This window comes from Cardiocondyla obscurior, linkage group LG07, assembly GCF_019399895.1.
Source record: "Cardiocondyla obscurior isolate alpha-2009 linkage group LG07, Cobs3.1, whole genome shotgun sequence".
Taxonomy (NCBI): domain Eukaryota; kingdom Metazoa; phylum Arthropoda; class Insecta; order Hymenoptera; family Formicidae; genus Cardiocondyla; species Cardiocondyla obscurior.
The window spans coordinates 5,851,146-5,863,504 of NC_091870.1; the positions used below are offsets into that span (position 1 = coordinate 5,851,146).

Below are 12,359 nucleotides of genomic sequence, written 5' to 3' on the forward strand. Positions count from 1 at the left end.
CTGTCTCCGCGAAACCGCCAGCGATACCGCGAAATATCTAAGGGTTTCGGCGAAAACGCGCGAACACCTGCGATCTATTCCCGCGTCAGCATACCGCATTCGCACGTGCCGCCGAACGGCACGTGGCCGTAGGAACTTTCGCGCGTCGCGGACACGCCGACACCGCGTGCTTCGCTCACTATTGTCGAATCTCGATCGCCGCTCGCGCGGCCGTTTCACGCTTCGTGTACATATTGTAAATACGCGTTATGTTCTTATTCAGTTAATAAACCTTTGTTTTTACATTTAATATACCAGTCTCGCTGCATTTACGGACCCTATCTATTCGAATCCCGGAATACCGACGAGCGCACGGGCGCGTCCCGCATCGAGCCGACGATTCGGTATACGCGAAAGCAGGGTCGTTACAAGAATTTCAACTTAGCAACAGCAAGTTATAAATATAAAGACTCGCGGCCCGAACGGGTCATTTGTTAATAAGATCGTGCGAAGTAAACTACTGTTCTACTATTTGGAGAGGAATTAAAATAAAAAGTGCCAAAATATCTAGAGAAGTTTAATTTATTTCTTTTCGACTACATCTGCGTTTGAAGAACGGACCCCACAGCAGCCTTGGGGTTTAACAAATATAAAAAATTTTTATATTTTAATGGTAGATTCTAACTTTACGTCGTTTTACATTGGTTTTTTTTGGTTTCCAAAATACTTTTCGCATTATCCCAAAGGTTACTAATATCCCCATTATTGTAGCTATGGTTTTAAATGTACTACAACTGTAGAAATTTTTATCTTTTTTTTTCATATTTGACTGGAAACAATACGCCTTAGAGATGTCCTGGAATTTCTTTGTAGCCGCAGAACTTTTGTTCTTATTGTAGAAATTATTATCATTTTCCTTTATATTTGGCAGGAAACAATACGCCTCAGAGATGTCCTGAAAGTTCTTCGTAGCAGCAGAACTTTTGTTCTTATTGTGAAAATTATTATCATTTTCCTTTATATTTGGCAGGAAACAATACGCCTCAGAGATGTCCTGAAAGTTCTTCGTAGCAGCAGAACTTTTGTTCTTATTGTGGAAATTATTATCATTTTCCTTTATATTTGGCAGGAAACAATACGCTTCAGAGATGTCCTGAAAGTTCTTCGTAGCAGCAGAACTTTTGTTCTTATTGTGGAAATTATTATCATTTTCCTTTATATTTGGCAGGAAACAATACGCCTCAGAGATGTCCTGAAAGTTCTTCGTAGCAGCAGAACTTTTGTTCTTACTACAGAAATTATTATCATTTTCCTTCATATTTATAAGGAAATTATACGCCTTAGAGAGGTCCTGGAATTTCTTCGTAGCGGCAAGACTTTCGTTCTTATCGGGATGAAAACGTAAGGCTAATTTTCTATAAGCCTGCGTTATCTCCCGTACGGTCGCTTCCTTGGTTATACCAAGAATTTTGTAATAATCTTTTTCCATTTTTTCTAGTTATTCTGCAATAGAATCCAAATATTTTATTACATTCATTACTCGCCGCCGTCTATCGCGCGCTCGCTCAGTCTGCGGTTCCTTGTCGCTCGCACACGTTTACATTTTAATTGATATCTCGTTAACGGTTACAAATTTTGAAAAATGATATAAGACTTTTCGTCTTATTTCGACGAGTTCTACCTACCATTAAAAAAAAGTGACGTTGGTCTGGGACATCCTGTATACATGCATAGAACAATTTTATAAAATTAATATTATAAAGTATATTATTTTAAGCAACAATCTCATACGATTATTATAATTTTTTCTATTAAATTAAAGGTCAATTCAGGCAAAACATTGCACAGCTGTACAGCTATACGTCACGTATAAAAAAAATCCTACTTAAAATAATTGCTATCTTACAAATACATGTAAAATACCATTGAACTGTTTTCATTATACAAATTTTTATATGAATTTGTTTCGATTGATTCTGCAAGTTCTGAAACATACTGTTACGCACGGCGACTCAGGCAGCGGCCTCGCTCACACTCGTACACTCCGCTGCAGCGCTCTCACTCTCTCTCACACTCACTCCGCGTCACTCCCGCCGTGAAAGAAATAACTCAGAATTTAGAAAAAGAACGAATTTTTCTTAATTAACAAATGGATTTCTCGAAAACCAAGTATCGGATTTGCATAATTTTTTTTATTTAACATCATAGCATCGTTCTACGTTAAATTCCGATGAGTGACTTTTTTGCAAAATTAATTGTTTAAACAATTGAAATTACTTCTCTTCGATCTTAAAACACAATATTAGAATCTTGGAGTCAATAGCAACAATAGTTAACTGACTTTGACCGCTTTTGTAAAAGAAATTAATTTGTTAACTAAGTACAGTCGCAAAAGGATCTTGATACTATAATCATAAGTATTGTTACCTGCGATAGATGATCTACCAGCTTCCAGAACTTTCAAAAATGAATCAGCTCAGTGGTCGCAAATTTCAGACGGGCAACATACGCACATTAAGCACAATGCCGTGTCCTCGTGCGCTCGTCGCGTCGGCTGCCGACGCACTGAGCGAGCGGTGCTAGACGGCTAGACACCAGACGGCGGCGAGTATCGCTTAAAGAGAATGAGCGAAACTAGCGAATAGCGAGCGAGACAAGGAGACGTCGAGCTGACGTCATTTCATTCTCGAAAGTTTTGGAAGCTGGTAGATCATTTGGTGGCGGTGCAGTTGCCCACAGTTCTATTGCCCACCGTTCAATGGCCCACAGATCAGTGGCCCACCGTTCAAAAGCCCACAGATCAGTGGCCCACCGTTCAAAAGCCCACAGATCAGTGGTCCACCGTTCAAATGCGACTTTTATATCATATACAGGGTGAATCAGAAAATGGAAGTGCCACTTACCATATAAGACTGGTTACCGCAAAATATTAATTTAATATTATTATTTATTTGTGGACGCGTTGTTTATGGATATTACTTTGTGCGAGGCAGTCAGCGGCAGGATAGAATAAAAATAGTAATTAGGAAGTAGGTATTATGCATAGTGTACAGCATAGAAAATTAATCTTATTTAACAATAATTTATTACGTTGAATTTTATAATGTACTGTTTGTTACAGGTATAAAAATAGATTTAACGAATTTTAAAAGTCGTTGCGATATAAAAAAATAACTGTATACATATATTTTGATATTTTTTAATAATCGGGAAAAAAATTAACTTACTAACTACACATTCATAACCGATAAGAAAAACAAAAGAAATCGTTACGACAAAAGTATTCACACGCAGCCGATACACATTAGAGTTCGAGTTACATCACGTTCTACGCTTGTACATAAAATAATAGTATCTAAAGCTATAACGTATCACACTGTATCTAAGTCCATTTTGCAATCTATAAGTATTACAACTGCATGCTCGAATACTAAAAAATAAAACAAGTTACATCAGAATCTCTGCTACATTACAACGGTTTCGTAAAGCGCACTTTGGCATAATCGGATAAAAATATGTTTTACAACTACACAGTCATAAGCGACGAAAAGATACAAAAGCAACCGTGTTCGAGTTACATCACGTTCTACGCTTGTAAATAAAATAACAGTATCTAAAGCTATAACGTATCACAGTGTATTTCAGTCCGTTTTGTAACTTATATGTATCAGAACTTTGTTCAAAAATAACAAATTATTGCTCGATGAATCTTATTGCATGAATCTCTGTTGCATGAACGAATGAAATAATCTCGACAAATCATAATTGCAAAGCAAAACTTTTTGATCGGTAATTAAACGACAAAAGCAAATAGAACAATTTTCAATATAAAAATTAAACGACAAAAGCAACTAAACAAAGGTGGTACGACATTAGCGACCAACACGCGTCTGTATCTTTGGTTAGGAAACACGTGGAGGTAAGATCGCGCGGGAAACACACAATGCAGAGGCACAACCAATAGTGGAGAAGTTCGTTTCGACCAATAGTATTTTTTACTTTTATTGCGTGTACCGTGCATTGCGTATCAAGCTTAATGCACATTTCCCGCGCGATCTCACCGCCACGTGTTTTCTAACCAAAAATACGGACATGTGTTGATCGCTTATGTTGTACTACTCGTAAATTCTGCTTTTGTCATATGTCGTAAATGCTGCTTGTGTCGTAGTTATTGCTTGCTGTGAATACTACGTTATCCTTGTTGTATTTGCCAGTGTCGTTTAAAAATTGCTCGTTATATTAAGGACTCAAGAAATATCACGAGGCAGTACAAACGGTACGATGTCGTTTTATGAAAAAGAGCAAGGTAATAACTTTTGTACAAAGAATTTTGTAGTTGAGTCTAAAATTAAATTACAATTTTAGTATTGAAATACAGCGCACCGAAGTGCCGAGCCTTTGCTGAAGGAAGATGTCACATTTGGAATTGCAAACGAGAAATGTAGACTGGAATGGAACGAAAACTCTAAGTCCATCAGAAGCAAAATCTTCTTCAGACATATGCACGGTATGCCTTACTAACGAGCGCACACATGCTTTCGTACCTTGTGGACATCTTGCCTGTTGCGTTACATGTATCAAACGTTTGGAAGCTAAGCGTTGTCCCATATGCAACGACCCGTATGAAACCTACATAAGGATTAGAAAACCATAAGACATTACAGCATATTTATGTAAAAATATGTTTAGATTTAAGAGATAAAATCTTTAGGCGTGTTACTTCGTGCGGAAAAGATACAACATAACTTTATACTGATGTTTGTTATTTTTGAACAAAGTTCTGATACATATAAGTTACAAAACGGACTGAAATACACTGTGATACGTTATAGCTTTAGATACTGTTATTTTATGTACAAGCGTAGAACGTGATGTAACTCGAACTCTAATGTGTATCGGCTGCGTGTGAATACTTTTGTCGTAACGATTTCTTTTGTTTTTCTTATCGGTTATGAATGTGTAGTTAGTAAGTTAATTTTTTTCCCGATTATTAAAAAATATCAAAATATATGTATACAGTTATTATCTTATATCGCAACGACTTTTAAAATTCGTTAAATCAATTTTTATACCTGTAACAAACAGTACATTATAAAATTCAACGTAATAAATTATTGTTAAATAAGATTAATTTTCTATGCTGTACACTATGCATAATACCTACTTCCTAATTACTATTTTTATTCTATCCTGCCGCTGACTGCCTCGCACAAAGTAATATCCATAAACAACGCGTCCACAAATAAATAATAATATTAAATTAATATTTTGCGGTAACCAGTCTTATATGGTAAGTGGCACTTCCATTTTCTGATTCACCCTGTATATGATATAAAAGTCGCATTTGAACGGTGGACCACTGATCTGTGGGCTTTTGAACGGTGGGCCACTGATCTGTGGGCTTTTGAACGGTGGGCCACTGATCTGTGGGCCATTGAACAATGGGCCACTGATCTGTGGGCTTTTGAACGGTGGGCCACTGATCTGTGGGCAATTGAACGGTGGGCTATTGATCTGTGGGCCATTGAACGGTGGGCCATTGATCTGTGGGCTTTTGAACGGTGGGCATTTATCCGTGGGCAAACGAACAAAAATTCACTTTCTGTGGGCGTTTGATCTGTGGGCATTTGAACGGTGGGCAACTGATCTGTGGTCATTTGAACGGTGGGCAACTTTTCGTGTCCAATCGCACTGTGTCCATTTGATACGTGGCCAATCGCTACGTGGGCAATAGAACCGTGTCCAATTGATCTGTGTCCAATTCAGCTGTGGCCAATCGCACTGTGTCCTATTGATACGTGGCCAATCGCTACGTGGGCAATAGAACTGTGGGCAACTGCACCGCCACCAGACGTATGTACGTACAATTCCATAAATATATTGTATTCTACCGTGACTGTGCTGAAAGCAGCCATTAAATATAAAAATTTTATAGATTAGGTGTAGAAATTGACAAACAACGTATTAGATTACGTTTTGCATAATTTTTTCTGTGAACATTGTACACAACTCTGTTCATTTATGTAAAGCAGTATTTTCTGTAAACATTTCAAGACTTTATGTCATGTTAAATGTGATACATTGCTTAATGAATTTTTAACATTATTTTGCATTCAAACGGTAGTTTTCAGAACGTAGAAATTTTTGTTTAGTATAGTAATATCAAACTGAAACAATTCTTTTTTCAATGTGTATTCTTACACCTTTTATGTTTTTAATTTACTATCAAATTTTTAAAAACAATATTGTTTTTTCCTAGAAACAAACGTTGGCCTGCAACACAGTGATTAAAAGGAGGTACAGTCATTGACAGAAAGGTTGCAACACTTGAAGTTAGGGACACGATTTTAGAAATAGAAATTTGATGTGAACCACTGCATTCGCTTATGCGGCGCTTGATATATATGTGTGAAGCGCCGCATAAGCGAATGCAGTAGTTCACATCAAATTTCTATTTCTAAAATCGTGTCCCTAACTTCAAGTGTTGCAACCTTTCTGTCAATGACTGTACAATCGGGTACTAACGATTCTCTTTCGAGTGGCGTTTTTCATTTTAAATTATCTTAAAGTTGAGCGCTGATAATTTTTCCACCCCTTTATGACTTTTTAACCCTTAAGGTATAAACGATTTAAAAAGAGGTACAAATGAGTACAAACGATTATGTTTCAAGTAAACTATGTTATATCCCGGGCTCCTGGTAACAGAGGGCTCGGGAATAACGTCGAAACTTAGCACGCGCGCGACAGTTTAGCTAGATCGACAGAGTATCGCCGATCAAGGTAACCCGGCATTTCCAGCCGGGACGCGACGCTCCGAGAAGGCTCGCGAATTGCTGATTGCTAAGAATGTAACGGTGCACCCAGGAAATGCACCGTTCCGGCCAGAACAACGGCCGGCCGTCGGCAAAACTCCGCTGGCGGGGGGCGCGGTGCGCCCCAAACTTATATTATATATACGTCGAATAGGCGATAGCACGCGCTACGCTATCGTCTCGCGGCTAAGTCCCCGCACGGGCTTAGCCGAATTCCGCCGAACGCCACCGAACGCGCCAACGACGGCGAGGACCACCGTTTCGCGATCGCGCCGTAACAAGATCCTCGGCGCCACGGCAGGATCATCCGTAACCCCGCTGAGCCCCGCAAGCCCGGCGCCCTCGTTTTTTTGTATAAAACCGCGATGCCGGAGCTCAGCGGGACCGTCCTCGATCCGCTCGCTTGCGAGCAGCATCTCCGACATCCTAGAGCCGATCCGGGGGTAGAGCGCTCTCTGTCTTCACCAGGTGATCCTGGGGCTCGTTCCTAACCTTGTGCTCACGACTTTCAACGCACCGGCACGGTCAGCTCGAGGGGTAGAGCGAACTCTGCCTCCTCCGAGTCATCTCGGACCTCGACCACCGGGCGCGTGGAATCATCGAACACGAATTAACAGTTCCTATCGCACCGTCGCCGACCACGGGGTAGAGAGATCTCTGTCTCGCTCGAGTGCTCTCGAGTACGCGACACCAAGCCGGTGCTTCACCTCCTGTCTCCGCGAAACCGCCAGCGATACCGCGAAATATCTAAGGGTTTCGGCGAAAACGCGCGAACACCTGCGATCTATTCCCGCGTCAGCATACCGCATTCGCACGTGCCGCCGAACGGCACGTGGCCGTAGGAACTTTCGCGCGTCGCGGACACGCCGACACCGCGTGCTTCGCTCACTATTGTCGAATCTCGATCGCCGCTCGCGCGGCCGTTTCACGCTTCGTGTACATATTGTAAATACGCGTTATGTTCTTATTCAGTTAATAAACCTTTGTTTTTACATTTAATATACCAGTCTCGCTGCATTTACGGACCCTATCTATTCGAATCCCGGAATACCGACGAGCGCACGGGCGCGTCCCGCATCGAGCCGACGATTCGGTATACGCGAAAGCAGGGTCGTTACAAGAATTTCAACTTAGCAACAGCAAGTTATAAATATAAAGACTCGCGGCCTGAACGGGTCATTTGTTAATAAGATCGTGCGAAGTAAACTACTGTTCTACTATTTGGAGAGGAATTAAAATAAAAAGTGCCAAAATATCTAGAGAAGTTTAATTTATTTCTTTTCGACTACATCTGCGTTTGAAGAACGGACCCCACAGCAGCCTTGGGGTTTAACAAATATAAAAAATTTTTATATTTTAATGGTAGATTCTAACTTTACGTCGTTTTACATTGGTTTTTTTTGGTTTCCAAAATACTTTTCGCATTATCCCAAAGGTTACTAATATCCCCATTATTGTAGCTATGGTTTTAAATGTACTACAACTGTAGAACTTTTTATCTTTTTTTTTCATATTTGACTGGAAACAATACGCCTTAGAGATGTCCTGGAATTTCTTTGTAGCCGCAGAACTTTTGTTCTTATTGTAGAAATTATTATCATTTTCCTTTATATTTGGCAGGAAACAATACGCCTCAGAGATGTCCTGAAAGTTCTTCGTAGCAGCAGAACTTTTGTTCTTATTGTGAAAATTATTATCATTTTCCTTTATATTTGGCAGGAAACAATACGCCTCAGAGATGTCCTGAAAGTTCTTCGTAGCAGCAGAACTTTTGTTCTTATTGTGGAAATTATTATCATTTTCCTTTATATTTGGCAGGAAACAATACGCCTCAGAGATGTCCTGAAAGTTCTTCGTAGCAGCAGAACTTTTGTTCTTATTGTGGAAATTATTATCATTTTCCTTTATATTTGGCAGGAAACAATACGCCTCAGAGATGTCCTGAAAGTTCTTCGTAGCAGCAGAACTTTTGTTCTTACTACAGAAATTATTATCATTTTCCTTCATATTTATAAGGAAATTATACGCCTTAGAGAGGTCCTGGAATTTCTTCGTAGCGGCAAGACTTTCGTTCTTATCGGGATGAAAACGTAAGGCTAATTTTCTATAAGCCTGCGTTATCTCCCGTACGGTCGCTTCCTTGGTTATACCAAGAATTTTGTAATAATCTTTTTCCATTTTTTCTAGTTATTCTGCAATAGAATCCAAATATTTTATTACATTCATTACTCGCCGCCGTCTATCGCGCGCTCGCTCAGTCTGCGGTTCCTTGTCGCTCGCACACGTTTACATTTTAATTGATATCTCGTTAACGGTTACAAATTTTGAAAAATGATATAAGACTTTTCGTCTTATTTCGACGAGTTCTACCTACCATTAAAAAAAAGTGACGTTGGTCTGGGACATCCTGTATACATGCATAGAACAATTTTATAAAATTAATATTATAAAGTATATTATTTTAAGCAACAATCTCATACGATTATTATAATTTTTTCTATTAAATTAAAGGTCAATTCAGGCAAAACATTGCACAGCTGTACAGCTATACGTCACGTATAAAAAAAATCCTACTTAAAATAATTGCTATCTTACAAATACATGTAAAATACCATTGAACTGTTTTCATTATACAAATTTTTATATGAATTTGTTTCGATTGATTCTGCAAGTTCTGAAACATACTGTTACGCACGGCGACTCAGGCAGCGGCCTCGCTCACACTCGTACACTCCGCTGCAGCGCTCTCACTCTCTCTCACACTCACTCCGCGTCACTCCCGCCGTGAAAGAAATAACTCAGAATTTAGAAAAAGAACGAATTTTTCTTAATTAACAAATGGATTTCTCGAAAACCAAGTATCGGATTTGCATAATTTTTTTTATTTAACATCATAGCATCGTTCTACGTTAAATTCCGATGAGTGACTTTTTTGCAAAATTAATTGTTTAAACAATTGAAATTACTTCTCTTCGATCTTAAAACACAATATTAGAATCTTGGAGTCAATAGCAACAATAGTTAACTGACTTTGACCGCTTTTGTAAAAGAAATTAATTTGTTAACTAAGTACAGTCGCAAAAGGATCTTGATACTATAATCATAAGTATTGTTACCTGCGATAGATGATCTACCAGCTTCCAGAACTTTCAAAAATGAATCAGCTCAGTGGTCGCAAATTTCCGACGGGCAACATACGCACATTAAGCACAATGCCGTGTCCTTGTGCGCTCGTCGCGTCGGCTGCCGACGCACTGAGCGAGCGGTGCTAGACGGCTAGACACCAGACGGCGGCGAGTATCGCTTAAAGAGAATGAGCGAAACTAGCGAATAGCGAGCGAGACAAGGAGACGTCGAGCTGACGTCATTTCATTCTCGAAAGTTTTGGAAGCTGGTAGATCATTTGGTGGCGGTGCAGTTGCCCACAGTTCTATTGCCCACCGTTCAATGGCCCACAGATCAGTGGCCCACCGTTCAAAAGCCCACAGATCAGTGGCCCACCGTTCAAAAGCCCACAGATCAGTGGTCCACCGTTCAAATGCGACTTTTATATCATATACAGGGTGAATCAGAAAATGGAAGTGCCACTTACCATATAAGACTGGTTACCGCAAAATATTAATTTAATATTATTATTTATTTGTGGACGCGTTGTTTATGGATATTACTTTGTGCGAGGCAGTCAGCGGCAGGATAGAATAAAAATAGTAATTAGGAAGTAGGTATTATGCATAGTGTACAGCATAGAAAATTAATCTTATTTAACAATAATTTATTACGTTGAATTTTATAATGTACTGTTTGTTACAGGTATAAAAATAGATTTAACGAATTTTAAAAGTCGTTGCGATATAAAAAAATAACTGTATACATATATTTTGATATTTTTTAATAATCGGGAAAAAAATTAACTTACTAACTACACATTCATAACCGATAAGAAAAACAAAAGAAATCGTTACGACAAAAGTATTCACACGCAGCCGATACACATTAGAGTTCGAGTTACATCACGTTCTACGCTTGTAAATAAAATAATAGTATCTAAAGCTATAACGTATCACACTGTATCTAAGTCCATTTTGCAATCTATAAGTATTACAACTGCATGCTCGAATACTAAAAAATAAAACAAGTTACATCAGAATCTCTGCTACATTACAACGGTTTCGTAAAGCGCACTTTGGCATAATCGGATAAAAATATGTTTTACAACTACACAGTCATAAGCGACGAAAAGATACAAAAGCAACCGTGTTCGAGTTACATCACGTTCTACGCTTGTAAATAAAATAACAGTATCTAAAGCTATAACGTATCACAGTGTATTTCAGTCCGTTTTGTAACTTATATGTATCAGAACTTTGTTCAAAAATAACAAATTATTGCTCGATGAATCTTATTGCATGAATCTCTGTTGCATGAACGAATGAAATAATCTCGACAAATCATAATTGCAAAGCAAAACTTTTTGATCGGTAATTAAACGACAAAAGCAAATAGAACAATTTTCAATATAAAAATTAAACGACAAAAGCAACTAAACAAAGGTGGTACGACATTAGCGACCAACACGCGTCTGTATCTTTGGTTAGGAAACACGTGGAGGTAAGATCGCGCGGGAAACACACAATGCAGAGGCACAACCAATAGTGGAGAAGTTCGTTTCGACCAATAGTATTTTTTACTTTTATTGCGTGTACCGTGCATTGCGTATCAAGCTTAATGCACATTTCCCGCGCGATCTCACCGCCACGTGTTTTCTAACCAAAAATACGGACATGTGTTGATCGCTTATGTTGTACTACTCGTAAATTCTGCTTTTGTCATATGTCGTAAATGCTGCTTGTGTCGTAGTTATTGCTTGCTGTGAATACTACGTTATCCTTGTTGTATTTGCCAGTGTCGTTTAAAAATTGCTCGTTATATTAAGGACTCAAGAAATATCACGAGGCAGTACAAACGGTACGATGTCGTTTTATGAAAAAGAGCAAGGTAATAACTTTTGTACAAAGAATTTTGTAGTTGAGTCTAAAATTAAATTACAATTTTAGTATTGAAATACAGCGCACCGAAGTGCCGAGCCTTTGCTGAAGGAAGATGTCACATTTGGAATTGCAAACGAGAAATGTAGACTGGAATGGAACGAAAACTCTAAGTCCATCAGAAGCAAAATCTTCTTCAGACATATGCACGGTATGCCTTACTAACGAGCGCACACATGCTTTCGTACCTTGTGGACATCTTGCCTGTTGCGTTACATGTATCAAACGTTTGGAAGCTAAGCGTTGTCCCATATGCAACGACCCGTATGAAACCTACATAAGGATTAGAAAACCATAAGACATTACAGCATATTTATGTAAAAATATGTTTAGATTTAAGAGATAAAATCTTTAGGCGTGTTACTTCGTGCGGAAAAGATACAACATAACTTTATACTGATGTTTGTTATTTTTGAACAAAGTTCTGATACATATAAGTTACAAAACGGACTGAAATACACTGTGATACGTTATAGCTTTAGATACTGTTATTTTATGTACAAGCGTAGAACGTGATGTAACT

General features: G+C 38.7%; 4 long non-coding RNA genes across 4 annotated transcripts; 2 read left to right on the forward strand and 2 right to left on the reverse strand.

Moving 5' to 3' along the window:
* Positions 1 to 543: 543 nt before the first annotated feature.
* LOC139104183 (uncharacterized) lies at positions 544 to 2,544 on the reverse strand. The gene is made up of 2 exons (XR_011546004.1): positions 2,407 to 2,544; positions 544 to 1,482 (listed from the first exon to the last, which is right to left on the reverse strand). It is a non-coding gene; the product is annotated as an uncharacterized lncRNA (long non-coding RNA).
* Positions 2,545 to 3,389: 845 nt separating this feature from the next.
* On the forward strand, positions 3,390 to 5,106 carry LOC139104128 (uncharacterized). Its single transcript, XR_011545994.1, has 2 exons — positions 3,390 to 4,285; positions 4,345 to 5,106. It is a non-coding gene; the product is annotated as an uncharacterized lncRNA (long non-coding RNA).
* A 2,938-nt stretch (positions 5,107 to 8,044) lies between these two features.
* LOC139103969 (uncharacterized) lies at positions 8,045 to 10,045 on the reverse strand. Its single transcript, XR_011545975.1, has 2 exons — positions 9,908 to 10,045; positions 8,045 to 8,983 (listed from the first exon to the last, which is right to left on the reverse strand). It is a non-coding gene; the product is annotated as an uncharacterized lncRNA (long non-coding RNA).
* Positions 10,046 to 10,335: 290 nt separating this feature from the next.
* LOC139104092 (uncharacterized) lies at positions 10,336 to 12,317 on the forward strand. The gene is made up of 2 exons (XR_011545988.1): positions 10,336 to 11,786; positions 11,846 to 12,317. It is a non-coding gene; the product is annotated as an uncharacterized lncRNA (long non-coding RNA).
* The last annotated feature ends 42 nt before the right edge of the window (positions 12,318 to 12,359 follow it).